Source organism: Mytilus californianus, unplaced genomic scaffold, assembly GCF_021869535.1.
Source record: "Mytilus californianus isolate M0D057914Y unplaced genomic scaffold, xbMytCali1.0.p SCAF_2, whole genome shotgun sequence".
NCBI lineage: Eukaryota > Metazoa > Mollusca > Bivalvia > Mytilida > Mytilidae > Mytilus > Mytilus californianus.
Window position 1 is genome coordinate 71,460,241 of NW_026262668.1, and position 18,122 is coordinate 71,478,362.

Below are 18,122 nucleotides of genomic sequence, written 5' to 3' on the forward strand. Positions count from 1 at the left end.
GAAAAACATACTATTCGCATAAGTAAATATATTGACGAATAGAAACTGAAAAAAATGAATTCGCCATCAGATTTTATCGGAAGCGCTAAAAAAAATTACATACAAGGATTTTTAGCAGACTGCATAACACAAAATATTGACCATTGGAATATTACTTTATTTATACTTTTCATTCTATCATTTCTTAAAATACGTAATGCCTCTAGGTTAAAGTTGTAGGTTCAAGGTGTTAAATAAAAACGCTTGGTTGTTAAGCAATTTTGCCTAGTACAGACAGAACTTTTAGATGGAAAATAATAATATGAATGCATTTCAAAATAATTATAAACACAAAAGATATTTGTGATTGGGAAACGTTAACAAACTTTTTAATCAAAATATTGCGACCAAAAGCTAAAAATAAGATTTAGGTGTTTCTTTTTTTTATGCTCGCTTACGATAGTAAAGGGGCATACTGTTTTGCGGTCTGTCCGTCCGTCCGTCATGAATCAGGTTGAAGTTTTGGTTTAAGGTAAGTTAAAGTTTTGCAATTGGTTTGAGTTAGTGTGTGCTCACATCAACTTGGAACTAAACACACTTATTCTAAGCGAAGAAGCTGTTTAATGTATATGTCAAGGGTTTTGACCAAGATTTCACAGTTCATTGAACATGGAAATTTGACCCTGCGAGCGGAGCATGGTGTCCTATGGACATATTGTTCTTTACACATTTTCCCATACGAATATGCTATAAGTTAACTAAAGTAGTTTGTGGTCTCTTTAAAGGGGCACTAGCTACGAGATATATAAAAAATCTAAAATGGCGAAGTGTATGTTAGTAACTATTCACAGATTTTTTTAATTAGACATATGCTAACAAATTTCAACCAGAAGAAAAATATATTGATGGTAATTGTTTTACTTGTTGAGATACGAGTTGTTGCAATTTATAGCTTACAATATACACTGTGGGATCCGATGGCCTTTGATATCGACAATGACATAGTCATTAAACTTGTTTAAATCCGATGTAAATAACTTTTAAATTAGATTTTAATAAGTTTTAAAATAGATTTTAATAAGGCGAAGTGTATGTTAATAACTATTCACAGATTTTTTTAATTAGACATATGCTAACAAATTTCAACCAGAAGAAAAATATATTGATGGTAATTGTTTTACTTGTTGAGATACGAGTTGTTGCAATATAGCTTACAAAGAATATAGGGAAAATCACAAAGATCAGATATGTTTATATTATAAAAAAAATCTGATTAAAAACCGCCTCTTTCAGTATTAAAGACGCACTAGCTACGAGATATACAAATTTGATTTTTTTTGTTCAATCATTAATGAAAGTGAAATAGTGACATAATAATTCGCTTTTAGCAGTCAGTTTGGTTCAATTTTGTCAAAATAAGATAAGAAACATCGCCGATGAAATTTTTTTTGTTCAATCATTAATGAAAGTGAAATAGTGAAATAGTTATTCGCTTTTAGCAGCCAGTATGGTTCAATTTTGTCAAAATAAGCTAAGAAACATTGATGACGAATTATTCACTTGCAAGTGAATAATTCGACCTCATTGAGTCCGTATTCATGTGAACTGCTTGACCCTTTAGTTAGAGATGAGTTACGCATACACTAGGCGTGTTTAGCAATTAAAAGGAAAACAATGTCAACATTGAAAGTGAAAATGATTTGGTTGACTGATTCGATCCACAAAAACTCATTCTTATAAAGGTAAAAACGATGATTAACAATTTTTTAACCTATAATATGAAATCAAACAGACCTAGAAAAATCCATAATTATATTTAAATTTATGTTTATATCGGGTTATATGACCGTCGGTAGTCTTCGGAGGTCACCTCGATGGTTAATTAGATGGCGTCTAGACTAAAATACACACGAAATGCTGATACATATTATCGAATCCATGAATCGTAGACTGTTTATTTAAGACTTTTTATAATTTGGATATACGTTTTAGTATGTTATAAATCAAATATGATAATTTAAGTTAAATCGGTGATTATGAATTTTACAGCTAACGCCCCTTAAAAGTTTTGTAACAAACAGAACTCAAGTAATGGCCAGGTTTATAAAGTATATTACAGGACTGAACACTCTGTCTAAGTGTATTTAAGGTTCTTGGCACTGACATCAGGTCATTGTAATGTATTATGTATGAGATTTGTAAACCTACAAAACAATTGTACGTATGAAATATAAGATAAATTAAGGCGACAGTAGTGAACCGATGTTCAAATCTCGTAAATCGATTAAAAAGAAACAAATGAATGTAAAAAACAAAGACTGAGAGAGTAAGAGTGTTGATACATTTCTACATAATTATACATCCCTGGCTTTCAAAGAATTGAGCATTCCTGATGAAAGTAAATCCTGAAAATAGATTTGGACGCATGAAATATACGAATGATTATCTTTATTTACTAACACTGTATTGATACCACTGCTGTTGATGCCAACTCTCTGAGGGTATCAGTGAATCGGCGATAACATGATTAATAACATGAATTTTTAAATTCCCCATTGATAACTTAAGGACATTTTAAAAATCTAAGGTTTCAACTCCCTCAGGGAAAGACTACCTTAGATAATTTTGGCTATCACTACAAACCAGTAAAAGTCTGAAATGGCCTATATTTGTACTCGACTGTACTGGTATTTACTCGACCAGTCTGAATTGGTCTGAAATTTACTTGATATTACTCGACTGTAGTCTGACCTGTACTTAACAGTCTGAACTAGTACTCAACCAGTACTTAACCATTTAATAAGAGTCTGAACCATACTCGATTTAGTCTTAACCATTCTCGACCAAGTCTGAACCATGCTCTACCTAATCTGAACCATACTAGACCTAGTCTGAACCATACTCTACCAAGTCTTAACCAACCTAGACCTGTTTTTGTATCTATCTATTGTATTTCATCAATTTAGGAACTGTTATACATTCATATATATACAATGTATATCACATTTAAAATAAAAATAAAACAAGATCATCATTACAAAGGAAGTAATTTCTGATTGGATTAAAAAAATATCATGTAATAAATAAAGTTTTCGTTAAATGAATTTTTATATACATGATATCATGTTCACGTTGCTTTATGTACATAAAAAATACTAGAACTTTCAACCATTATTCAAATATCTTAAATGTTATTCATTTTTTTTCTTCAAAATATACATAAAATAGCATATAAAGCAACTTAATAAATGTTAACATTGACACCTTTGTTTTGTAAAACATAGAATTTAATATGATAATAATAAAACTTTTTATAGCAATCCTTGATAACCTTTTAAAAAAGGAAATGTATTCCAAAGTTGCAGTAGAAATTTGAATTAATTAAATTAAATACTTTTTGTCAAAATTAAAGACTTGTCATACAAGAAGCACTTAAATCAGGTTTAAATACATTTGTACAGGTGTGTTTTACAGGTAAAAAGAAACCCCTATTTTTCTTAAACTCGTGTATTACTTATCTAGTGAATTCAAAAGGCCTTGTGATTTCAGTTTTACAGGATGTTGTAATTTTCAATGGATGTTATTTAAAAGAGGTAGGGCCAATTTCCCCTGAAATTTTTTCACAGAAGGGCCAATTTCAAAAAGTGCTGAAAGAATAAAATTTACGATAAAAACAAGAAATATCTCGATTTTTATGTATTATGTTATGTCTGGAAAATAGTTAATTTAACCTCCAAAAAAGGATGAAAGTCAAATATGCGGAATTTACCGTGTTTTTAGGTTGGAAAAACAAGTAATCCCCCTGGAAAGACACTTCAAACCAAAAAAAAGTTATGCTTTTTGTTGTTGTTGTAATTTATACAACTTTTCCCCTCAAGAATGAAATTGGTTTAGTGTGTCCTTAATACCTAAAAAAACAACTTTTTTAATAAAAAGTGGAACATCACTAAATTTTACCTATATAGCTGCTTAATATCGACTATGTTTTCAAGAGTCGCCGTGGCTCCATCGGTAGCGCTTAAAACTGTAAATAATGGATTGTTTTTAAGATGGGGTTCAAATCTCACGCTAATTTTTATTTTTTATGGTGAAATATTAAAATGTTATGTTTCTATCACATTTTTTCGGATGTTTGTTTAAATCAAAGAGTCACACTGAAGTAGGTGCTTGTAGATAACCAATATCACGAGAACTGATTATATAGCAATGAAGCCAAAATGTTGTTTTTGTTATACACATAACGAAAAAAGGCCATAGCAGAAACATTTCAAAATAACAAAAATATTTTTTCTAAATCTTGAACAAGAACATTTTAGAAAATGGTATGATATGTAATAAATGTAGACAGTAATTTTATCGCCAATCCACCAACTGTGTAGATACTAGTACTGGTATTGTTACATTGTACCACCGTCCCTACACCGGAACCTAAGTCATCAGAAAATGAAACAGCACCACATAAAAAATCAATTACACTACCAATCGTGACTGTAGGTAAAACATCAAGAAAGTGTTGAATCTGTATCACAACATAGGGTCGATCCATTTGGTACACTGCCATGCAGAAAAGACCAGATTACATGTCATGTGTGTTTGTTACGCACGCCATTCTAGTACCAATTGGTGTAAGCTGTTGTCCGGTTCATATAGACGGTAAACCTTAAAAGCCGGAACAGTGTATGGATATAGATACATCCAGATTGAGGAAAACAACACCCCAGTTAAATGCGTCCGATATTTTTTGGCTTCTTGGCATTAAAACAAGAGACCGATCTTGAATTAGATTATCTGATTTATATCAGATAATTAGATTATTAAATGTTTCTTGTATTTATATTTAACCCCCTTTTTAGGCGCCACTTAGGGGCATTCAGTTTTTCGGTCTGTGCGTCCATTCATTCGTTTGTCCGTCCGTCCGTCCGTCCCTTCGTTCGTCCGTCTGTTCGTTCGTCCTTCTGTCCCATTTCAGGTTAAAACTTTTGGTCAAGGTAGTTTTTGATGAAGTGGAAGTCCAACCAACTTGAAACTTAATACACATGATCCCTATGATATGATCTTTCTCATTTGAATGCTAAATTACAGTTTTTACCCCAATTTCACGGTTCACTGAACATAGAAAATGATAGTACGAGTGGGGCATCCGTGTACTATGGACACATTCTTGTTTAATATTTTGTTAGTTTTAAGTTAAACATAGCTGAGAAATACATGTACGCTACAAATCACCCACCAACATTAACACGCTAACTGAAGCACCATGTTTTTTTTTTAAACAAAACTAATTTTGAATATCTATTAGTTGATAATTCATATTTTAATGATCCTCAGGGGCAGTAACAAACAAAATCAATATTGGTTTTGATAAACAAAAAAAAATCAATAGTCTTGGCCTTGGTTATTGTAGGAATACCTGTTCAAGGTATGAAAATAGATGATGCGACGTGTTTTCATATACTATAATTAGCATCTATCGGGCTATTTAAAAACATGATTTACCTAGCTAATCAAATGAAAAAAAAACTCACTGGAAAATGGCCCTACTTCTTTATTGCTATCTGACCAGGTGTGATCTTTTTAATCAGTGTGACCCAAGCAGGATGTATTACTTTATAGTTTAACCCTAATCAGAAGATAAAATTTATTCATTTCTTTAATTTTTTATCCCTTTTTAAAATATATATATATCCCAAATTATAATGAGAATAGATATATTTCTGATATAAAGTTAAACATTGTCAGTGATTTTGTTGGCTGTTGTTACCTCATTAAATAGATATTTATATAACTATTGTATGTAACCATGAAACCTATGTAGTTTTTATTTAGGAATTTAGGAAAATCAAGTTTTGTTTAAAAAAAAAAAAACACATGCCAAACAAAAAGCACCTTAATAAGATTTTATTACCCTCAGTATAGGTGTGGTTTTCAGATAAAAAAAAGTCTTTTTATTTAACAAGACTCAGATTTTAAAATAAGATAATTTAACTACATTTTTGTATCTCGATTTGATAAATCTGAGAATCATGTAAGGATGACTGGTCGAGTAATAGTTCAGACTATTTCCAATAGCAAAGTTAAAGGTCAAGTATAAATCAGTAAAGTCAAGTATGGTTAAGACTGGGTCGAGTAATATTAAGTAAAATTCGGACCAATTCAGACTGGTCGAGTAAAAATCAGTACAGTCAAGTACAGATATAGGCCATTTTAGACTTTTACTGGTTTGTAGTGTATTCTGGTAAGGTCCTTGTTTGGTCATATAGCTCTTTAACGTATCTACGTATTCATACGTCCCTGGCTTTCAATCGTTTGGGTAAGAGCGTTCCTGGTGAAGGTAAATCGCTTTAGACACAAGAAATCTACAGTACGTGTATGTTCCTTTGTTTTTTCTACAGCATTTCTCCCACCATGAGGTATTATTATAGTATAAAATGGTCTTTTCAAAGGAGATTAAAACATGTTACATCCGTTTGATCCGTTTCTTGCGATCATCAAAATAAAAGAACGCTTTATCTAAATAACAAAGAAACTAACTGCAGAGTCACAGAAATTGTTTTGACCATTTACTTAAATTCATTTCATATTGGTTAAACTCTTTATATAATGTCAACTAGGCCTTGGGAGTCTATACAAATTAAAGATAAAACTAAAACACACATATAAGTATACATACTGTCCTTACAAACATACCCGACACAAAGGGGATTTTCCCCATTTTTATCTTCTGATGATAAACACGTAGGTCAATTGGAACGAAACTTAGGAATCTTCATTTTGAATGACTTATCATGCTCTCATACCAAAAACTTAACTTAACTTAAGCATAGTCAGTCAAAGAGAAAGATTTAAAGGACATTTCCAAGGCTGTGTATATCAAGTTCTTTCAATAATGAAATACTATTTTTGAAAAGATTGGAACTATGCACAAATGAACCGTATAAAATGTTGTTATATCTTAATTAAGAGCATTTTTTAAGAATGATAGTCATTACTTTTTTGCAATTTACTGGCTAGTTTTGTCTTTTTAATTAAGTAAGAGTATTGATACAAAATTAGTATGGTTGCCAACTGTCATGATCATGGAGCAATTAGACACAAAGAGTGAAGCAATAATCGGGATTGTATATAGACCCTTCCTCTTTACTCTTTAATGCCAATCATATTTGACCATATTACATAACTAGTGAGTTTATACATGACATGGCAGACCACTCAATACACACTCTTTGACCTCATTGGTATCAAATATATGTTTGATCTATTTAAGTCAGTGTTATTAGGTGTTCTCTGTCTTTATGTGTAATTGATATATCTGTACATATGGTTAACATAACAAATAAATGTGTATTTCCTTTATAAAGTTGTATTCAGATGATCGATGTAATCCTTTACCTATATATAACTTTTGATTTACACTGCATTGAATAAAAGATATGTAAGTTTTGTCTCAAAGATGATTGATTAAGGATTAATACAATGTATTTTTTAAGAAAAGACCAAAAAGAAAATCTGTATGAGTAAAAAATCCTATTGGGTTCTACTTTTCTTTCAAATCTGTTATCTGTAATCAATCCATAATTTAGGTTACATTTATCAGTGAAGGTGTTTGTTTATTCAAATACAGAAAATGTATTTTTTTGCATTTGCAATGAAATATTTACCCTCATTTAAACAAAAAATAAGATAGATGTCTGAATTTTTTCATCTTGAAAAACCTGCTTCTGGTAAACATGAAATCAAAGTTAATGAAAATGCTTCGACACTCCTCTTTCTTTCATTTATCATAACATTTTAAAAGTTAGTGAACCTTCTAGAATTAAAATTTAAAAGAATTTGCCTCAAAAATTTAAATTCTCCATCTTTGGACAATAGAATAAAAACATTATATAAAGTGTACTGATGTGGAAATTAACCTCTGCCACTTACAACAATGCATCTTCAGTGTCATATTATATCTTTTTATCAAAATCAATAAGTCATACTTAGAAGTGAGAACATAAGTATACATGTTAGTCTTTATTATATTTTATTCTTTTATTCTTTATTCCTTAAACATTGAACCCCCCCCCCTTTTTTTCCAGAGAAAAAAACCAACCATTCACAGGTACATTTTGGGAGATAATAAAAGAAATTAGTTGCAAGTCTCTTTATCCATTGGTCCCAGGTTTATTGAGAAACATATATGTAAATTTAGTGACCCACCGGCATTGATTTCCTTTCTGCTATTTTATTCACTGAAAATTGCTTATCTTTCTAAAAATCTGCTGTTATGTAACTAACAAATATGCAATAGTGCTATAGCAAGTTGTTCTTGTCCAACTTCACTGCAATGGTAGGGTAAAATATGATTGAAATTATACACAAAATTCATACAATCTTTCTATGAGTGATTTTGGATCGCTTTGATTAAATCAATTCCTGCAGGTGGAATAATACTTCATTAATAAATATCTCCATTAGAAATTCAATTTAGGATAGGATATAACCGTTTAAGGATATTTTTTTATAACCCTGCTGTAAATGTTTTTCATTAATGATTACGAGTAGTTACTTCCTACACGCACTTATCGAACACGCTGAAAAAATAAAATGCACACTGCATTAGAGGGAGGCAAATGCACATTATCAAGGAAAGGAAAACTAACAATAGGAATGTATATTTTAGATAAAAAAAATTGCCATGATGAATTCTAAAATCAGGGTCTAAAACATAGCTCAATTAGTGAAAATGTGTTGAGGGGACTACATTTCTTATGTTTATTTAGGTGAAATACCACCAAAAAATGGTACGTCACACCCGGTTTCATACGAAAAAGGGTCGAAAAAATTCCCTTGAACTCGACAGTTGAAGAAAATTAACCCTGCATTTCATTGCAGAAAAAAAATTCTAAGTCATAAACAGTTACCTTGGGCGATACAAAGAAATATTCTTTTTTTATTTGGTGTTTCCATAAAATATTTGGAAACTTGAGGTGACATGGTTACTTAAGCATGTACACAGGACAAAAAGGGGTGACAATTTGATTGATTTAATTTCAGTGATGGTTATTATCTTATATGCATGAACTGTTATGTGAAATTTTTGACTGTAGTACTGGACAGGATAAAACTTTACTCAGACCAAGTATTTCTTTATTTGAAACAAAGATAAGTTCTGCACAATGTTTTTTGAAAAATTACAATGTAACAAAGAATAATAGGGAAAAAAAACAACGGTTGTAATAACCCTTTAGAACATCTGTATAGTTTGAAAAGAATATATCTTCTAAATAGCTTCTGGTATTGTTTTAAAACTCTATCACAAGGTTTTCAAGTAAACGAGAAAGTAAGACATAAACAATTTGCAAGTATATTTCAAATAACATACTAGGTAATAAACAGATGATTTAAAAAACATGTATGATTGTTGTTTCGAAATAACTTTCAATCAGATAGTTAACTGAAGTAAACGAAGGATTAATTATGTCACCTTGATTGTTTTATGTCTTACTTTTCTATTGGTTTCAAAACATCACGTATTCAAAGACATTCCAGAAGAATAACCCAAATCTACAAACAATACATTAAGAAGGTTTTTTTCACGTAAGATCAAGAGGATGAAAATCAGGGCTTACTATCTGTCATCGATGATATCATATATAATTGTATGCTCATGTTTCAGCTATTTTTTTTGTCCAATTTAAAATTATGTTTTAGACTTATGATTGTATTATATCATTTAAGTCACTGCTTTGTAGAAGAACGTTTGAGTAAAATGTCTGAACTGTTTTTAGTACTCTGATTTGTTTCTTTTCTTTCCCATTTATCCCCGTTGCGTTTCGGCATCTAATTTATTGGAAATGATCATTCATCAGTCAATATCAATTGTGTATTCATCAGGACATTTGGAAAAAATAGAACGAAAAGAATAGCTGAGCAAAAATAATTCATCAATTTTTTAATTAATTTTTATTTAAATATAAAATCTGTGTTCCAAGACTTTTAATTTAAATTGTGCGCAATACTCGTCAGTGCCAAACACACGAAGATCAGGGTGGTTCGTATTCTTTAGGTCTTACAATTTACAACCATTAGTTTTTACCACTTGGTAGTAAATATACCTCACACTTGGTCTTTGAAATGTCATCATTCTTTTATTTGCTAAATAGAGTATAGCTCCCTCCTACGTTTAAAGCAGCTAATTTAGTGTCAAAAGTTTCAATTGAACTACGTGATTATCGGTAACGTCATCAATGACGTACCCAACAGACTTGTTTAAATTAGATTTTATTAAGATTTAAATTAACATTTAAATTAACATCTGACAAGAAGTTCATTGATACCTTTTATATTTATTGGTTAAGTCTTCCAAAATGGGAACCGGAATTAGTAAAGACAAAGAAAATGACAAAATTGGCGCAATATTCGAGGCTTTACGACACGAAAGGTTTCCGCTGGCTGCAGATCTCATTTCAAAAGGTACTTGGGTAAACTGCATTAACTTTTTCGGTAGCACGCCATTAATAGAAACATGTAAGCACCGCAGAAATTCAATCAGGAAAAGGAGTTTAGTGGAACGTGACAGAGAGTCCTTTGTTAGATTCCTGATCGAAAATACTTGTGATAGCAGCAAATATGATATATATGGATGGACAGCTCTTATGTATGCAGAAAAGAATGGTCATAGTAACATTGCCAATATTTTGGAGAAAATGGAGGAGAATCTGTAATCGGGAGTGTTAATAAAAGGAGATGTGAGGCACAAAACGCATTACACACAGAACGTACATCTTATTGCTGAATAAGAACTAAGACTTGAAAGATTTCTTTGCCAATGGTTTGCCAATACGTTCTGTTACAAAATTGGAGTTTTCATCTCAAAAGAGAGCTGGTAGGTCTTTCAAAGCTAGAACTATCTGATTGTCAAACATGTCTTCTCAAACATTGTATTAGTTATAATATATATTTAAATGTATATTTATTACATAGATATTTATAAAAATATATTTGCATAAAAGAACATCTGTTAATAAAACTAAACATACGAGCATAAAAAAGAGAAATTTATTGTCCTGTGATAAGAAAATACGAATTATGATAAAGATTTCTTTTCAGCTTTAGCAATGTCATGTTTGTTATTTTCACAGTTTATATCTTGATATTATGCCTCATATCTTGACTAACATCTAGAAATTGCCAATGAGTGTATGTTGAGAACAAAATTATACGACAAAGGAGATGATTTCAGCTTCCCAATTGTGAACTTTCCATTTCTATGTAGCAATATCCCGGCGTATAAAGGCCTGAATGTGGAGTATATATATCCCTATTCATACGATATCCAAGAGCTTTCATTTCCAGATGATTTCGAGTTCGTGTTGCTCAGTCTTAATTTTCTAAGATGTATTTTGTATATTGTTGTTTGTCTTTCGGTCGTTTTTTGTTGTCTTTTTTTTTGCCTTGGCATTGTCCGTTCGTTTTCGACTTGTGAGTTTGATAATCCCTTTTGTATCTTTCGCCTCTCTTCTAATCAGTACCAAAAGCAAACTGATATGTTAGCGTGTAAGTCCGACAGCTTCAAAAAGCTGGGAACTTAATGTTTTGGGCAGTATGTCTGCCGATTTATCACATTCAAACTTTTATTAATGGTTAAATTTTAGGTTTTCGGTGAGACATTACCTATTTTGAAGAAGTATGTTTTAATTGACTGAAGTCCGGAACTTTTCAAAGACAAGTAGACGTGATATTAAAAATGCGATTTCATCAAAGTGTATGCAAGGGTAATAAAGGTAAACATCATGATTCGTGATTACCCTTAATTATCAAGTCGTTCCGTTAGTTGATATCCTTTGATTTTGTCAGTTTTTCTGGACTTCCCCTTTTTGAATTTACCTTGGAGTTCGGTATTTTTGTTATACCTTTTTACTATCGACGCAAATCTGCTTTTAACGACAAATAGACCATTGGACTATTTAGCAGAATAGTTTTCACTAGGCCAATAGCACTGCGCGTTGACTGTTAGTCCCAGTGGTTATCATCTGCTCAATAGTCATTTTATTTGGTACTGGCATAATTATTACATGTATACCCTTTTCAAATTCTCCGTTGAAAAGCCTAGAAATTATTAAGAAACTAAGATTGTCACAGCCGCACACAAATTTGACCTTAGATTGATTTTGCTGCTCTGATAAGATGCACATTGGTATTATAGTTTTTCATCGGAATTTTTGGGTCCTCAATGCTCTTCAACGTCGTGCATTATTTGACCTTTCAAATATTTTTATTCGAGCGACACTGATGAATCTTTTGAAGACGAAACGCGCTTCTGAAGTACAAGCATGGTATCTTTGATGGGTTTATACATCCTTGGCTTTCAATTGTTTTGTGTTTGAAGGTTCCTGAAGAAGATCAATCAAGAAAAGGCACTTTAAACGTACCAAATATAATAAGTATTTATTTAACATTCAGTATACTGTCTTATATTTTAGTTACTTTCAAGTACATGTACGGAACAAATGAAAACTAGCGAAAAACGTAGTGTCGTAATGAAACTCTCAGTGTTTGGAATCTTCCTTTCATGGGCTCTGTTGACTATAGTTAAACAGGAACATTTTGTGCTAAATGGATATCGTGAACCCAAATTAATACAAAAACGGAGCTGTCATTTTCCACTGAATACAGCAAATGATAAGAACCGGAGAAGTGAAAAATATGGCAACAAAATTGCAGATTTTTCGAAATACTAAGGAGTTTCTATTCATGAAATAAGTAACATAAGCTGTATTTGGAGAACCTTTTTTGAATTTTGAGTCCTCAATGCTCTTCATCTTCGTAAGTTATTTGGCCATTTCAACTTTTTTGATTCGAGCGTCACTGATGAGTCTTTTCTAGACGAAATGCACGTCTGTCGTACAAAATTTTAAGCCTGGTATCTATGATGAGTTTATTGATTTGCAACAAAGATTGATTCTTTTGGGTTTAATAAGCTAGATAAGTTGAAACGGACCTTATTCAGATATATATATTAAATGCGAATAAGTCATAGACCGCACATATATAATTTGAAAACAAGAGACGATTTAATCTTATAACTGTTAAAAAAAATAAAATTGAATAGGATGGTAGTTTTTGTGAAAATATTTTTCTTTTATTTCATAACTGAAAAGTAAAATCACAAAAATACTAAACTCCGAGGAAAATTCAAAAAGGAAAGTCCCCAATCAAATGGCAAAATAAAAAAAAAAACAAACACATCAAACGAATGGATAACAACTGTCATATTCCTGACTTGGTACAGGCATTTTCTTATGTAGAAAATGGTGGATTGAACCTGGTTTTAAAGCTAGCTAAACCTCTGACTTGTATGACAGTCGCATCAAATTCCATTAAAGTGACAACGATGTGTGAACAAAACAAACAAAAACAGGTAAAAATGTCAAAAATAGGGGTAAATAGTCTAATTCGGCTGAACATACATCTTTTAAATTGTTATATTTACAAAAAGACAAAAACTTTAATTGAAAATTAGCATGACGATGTGTAGACGTTTTTTTGCTAGAAAACTTAGTTGTTACTGCACCATGCTAATGACTGACGATAATTTTAACCATTCATGTATGGACAGATTCAAAATTCTGTATGTCCAGTTTTTTTTACGAATTTTTTATCGCTATGAAAAACATATAAAAATCTTTAAGATATCAGTGGAACAAGTTTGTAATGAAATTTTTATGATGAATAATGAAATTAAGACAATAGAATTTGAATATATCAGAGGCGGAAGATAACAAAGGACAATCGACGTGTTGTTCATGGCAAGTATAAATACGTTGATAATTCTCATTCGGTGTTGTCACATTGAAAGTAAATAGGACGAGATAGTGCCTACAATTGGAACATATTAGTAGTCATCTATGACACATATATTCCATTTCGGTCAATCAGCTCAGTTAAATATTTTATACTTCAAATAACATAGATGGTTTTAAAAAAAATGGTATAGTTGTTTAAATGCGTTGGAATAAACTTTGAATCAGTGCTGTTTCTGAAGAACAACAAGAAATATTGATTATTTCATCTTAAATGCTTTTAGCGTTAACTTTTCGCAACTCAGAATAATAAATCACAAATATAAACAATACATTTAGTATTTTTTTTCATGTAAGATCAAGAGGTGTAAGATCAAGAGGGTGCTTACCACGGCTTACATTTTCAAGGATGATATTATCTACAATAACATGCTAATATCACATATATGTTTATGTTCAGGTTAAAATTGTTGTTAGAGTTATTATATCAAATGGTTTAACTCCAAGTTTTTAAGAAGTTCGGCTATGTCAAATGTTTACACTGTAACTTCTATCTACCTTGATTTGTTTTGATTTTGTCCTATTAACCCCGGCGCATTTCTAAAACATCTTCCTAAACTGGTAATGTACATGACAATTTTGTATTCATAGGGACATTTACAACTAGATGGTCCTAAGAAAATCTCAGCAAAAATCTTTCTACAATTATGTAAGACCCCCCTTTGTTTTTTTTACAAAATACAAAATTAGTCTTCTAGAACATTTTTAAATAGTGCGTAATCATGCGCAGTATCAAAGACACAACAGACAGGGTGGCTGATTTTTTTATCCTGGTATTTACCAATTGGTACTAAATTTACCTCACACTTGGTCTCTGAAATGTCATTCTTTTTTATATTTGCTAAATATATCCCTTCTACGTTTATGGCAGTTCCTTTGGTATCAATAGTTTTATATAAAGTACGTGATTATCAATAATGGGGTCATTAATGACGTATCTAGCAGAATTGTATGAATGAGATTTTATTAAGTTTCAAATTTACTATTGCAGTTTTAGTTTAATCTAACAAGAAGTTCACTGATATATTATATACATTTGTACATGTTTTGTCCTGTAATAAGAAAATACGAATGATAATAGAGATTTTGTATAGCTTTACCAATGTCGTGTTTGTTATTTCACATTCAATATTATGCCTCATATCTTGACTTTCCATCTAGAAATTGACAGTGAGGGTCGGTTGAGAACAAAACTTGCGACACAAGAGATAATTTCAGCTTCCCAATTGTGAACTTACCATTTCTATGTAGCAACAAACGTCTTTCCAGCAGCGCCTGTATATGGAGTATATATCTCCCTAATGACACGACCTTCAAGATTTTCAATTTCCTATCATGATTTCCTTGATAGAAGGATGCTGCTTACAAGGAAGCTTTTAAACCAAGAATTCGAAATGGTGCAATCATCCCTTCGAAAACAAAATCGAATTGGTTGCCCGTTATGTAATATCTGTTCACGGATGACGACGGATATGTTCAAATTGTCGTTACCACAATCCGTCCTCTTTACCTATAATGTGACCAACCGATTAAGACTTACCACCGGGTTTGTACTTAGACGAGCAACATGATGAGTGCCACATGTGAAGCAGGATCTGCTTACGGAGCACATGAGATAACCCCGGTTTTTGTTGGGGTTCGTGTTTCTCAGGCTTTCGTTTTCTATGTTGTGTTTTCTATACTGTCTTATAGTTGTTTTTCGTTTTTTGTCAAGGCATTTTCAGTTCGTTTTCGACTTCTGAGTTTAATTATCCCTTTTGTATCTTTTGCCTTTCTTTTACTCAGTACAAAACGGAAATTGATATGTTAGAGCGTCAACCAGCTACAAACTAAATGTTTTGGTTTGTATGTCTGCCAATGTAACACGTTCAACTAAATAATTCAAAGTTTGGTGACTATGTTGATCCCATCTATCCCATCGAACTTGAAATGAAGGATACAACAAAAACAGTTAAGTCTGCCTCATAACTAGACTTACATCTAGAAATTGACAATGATGGTCGGTTGAAAATAAAACTTTACGACAAAAGAGAGGATTTCAGCTTCCTAATTATTAACTTTCCATTTTTATGTGTCAACATTCCAGCTGCGCCTGAATACGGAGTATATAACTCCCATCTGACACGATATTCCTGAGATTTTATTGCTTATCATGATTTCCTTGATAGAGGGTTGCTGCTTACAAGGAAGCTGTTGAACCAAGAGTTTCAAATGGTGAAGTTGAAATCATCCCTTCGAAAATTTTAAGGACGCCATCACGAGTTGGTTGACCGAAATGGATTTCTGTTTCAGAGATAAACGAATATGTCCTGATTGTCGTAACCACAATCCCGTCCTCTTTTCCTCTAATGTGATCTACAGACTTATCACCGGGTTTGTACTTATATGAGCAACATGACATCTGCCACTAGTGGAGCAGAATCGTTCTACAATTATGGAACACTTTTAGGTTTTTGCTTTAAATACGAAACCAGTTTTCTAAAACTTTTTAAAATTTTGCGTAATAATGGTCTGCATCACAAACATCGAAGGCAGGGATGCTGATATCATTTAAGGACTAACAGTTTACAACCATGGGTATTTAACAGTATGTAATAAATATACCTCACCTTGGTCTCTGAAATGTCATCGTTTATTTTTTTTGCTAAATATTGTGTAACTCCGATCTACGTTTATAGCAGTTCGTATTGTGTTTATTTTGTTACATAAACTACGTGATTGTCGGTGTTGTCATCAATGACGTACCTAGCAGACTTTTATAAATTAGATTTTTATTTAAATTCGAATTACTATTGCTATTTCAGGCTACCAAGAAGATTATTAATACCGTTTATATTTATTGAATCATACTTCAAAAAATGGGAACCGGAATCAGTAAAGACAAAGTAAATGACAGAATTGGCGCAATATTCGAGGCTATACGACACGAAAAGTTTCCGCTGGCTGCAGATCTCATTTCAAAAGGTAAAGGGGTTAACTGCGTCAACTACTTTGGTAGCACGCCATTAATAGAAACATGTAAGTACCGCAGGAATTCAATCAGAAAAAAGAGCATAGTGGAATGTGACCGAGAGTCCTTTGTTAGATTTCTTATCGAAAATACTTGTGATAGCAGCAAATATGATATATATGGATGGACAGCTCTTATGTATGCAGAAAGGAATGGTCATAGTAATATTGCTCATATTTTGGAGAATACAGAAGAGAATACTTAATCGTTAATAAAAGAAGATGTAAGGCAAAAATCAGTCAACTCATTAAAAACAGAACATCTCGTTACTGAATTACGGATTTAAAGATCTTTTTGTCATTTTTCTAGCCTTCATCTGAAAAATGAACACAAATGTATTTCGAAAGGTCACACATTGTGAATGGAAATAAAAGGAGATGTAACACAGCTCAAACACAACAAAAACAGATAAGACAGTATTTTCCTTTGGAAATTTGCGATATTCTTCACAAAATTGAACTAGTAGGTTATTCAGAGCCACACCTTTCTGATTGTCATATATTTGTAATAAGTATAAAAATAAAATCTATGTTTTTAAATACAAGTTATAAATAAAGATATTTTTTATAGCTTTACCAATGTTATGTTTGTTATATTCACAATTAATATCTTAATATAATGTCTCATATCTTGACTGACATCTAGAAATTGACAATGAGGGTCGGTTGGAATTTGATTCGACTGTCATACAAGTGAGAGGTTTAGCTAGCTTTAAAACCAGGTTCAATCCACCATTTTCTACATAAGAAAATGCCTGTACCAGGTCAGGAATATGACAGTTGTTATCCATTCGTTTGATGTGTTTGAACTTTTGATTTTGCCATTTGATTGGGACTTTCCTTTTTGAATTTTCCTCGGAGTTCAGTATTTTTGTGATTTTACTTTTTGGGAACGAAACTTTACGACAAAGGAGATGATTTCTATTATGCAGCATCCCAGCAGCGCTTGTATATGGAGTATATATCTCACAGTTGATACGATATTCAAGAGCTTATATTTCCTATCATGATTCCTTGATAGAGAGTTGCTCTTTACAAGGAAGCTATTGAACCAAGAGTTCAAAATGATGAAGTCGAAATCATTCCTTCGAAAATTTTAAAGACGCAATCACGAGTTGGTTGACCGTAATTGATTTCTGTTTCACAGATGTCGACAGATATGTTCCAATTGTGGTAACCACAATCCCGTCCTCTTTTCGTCAAATGTGATCTACAGAATTAGACTTATCAACAGGGTTGTATTTACATGAACAACACGACTGGTACCACTAGTGGAACAAAACCTTTCTA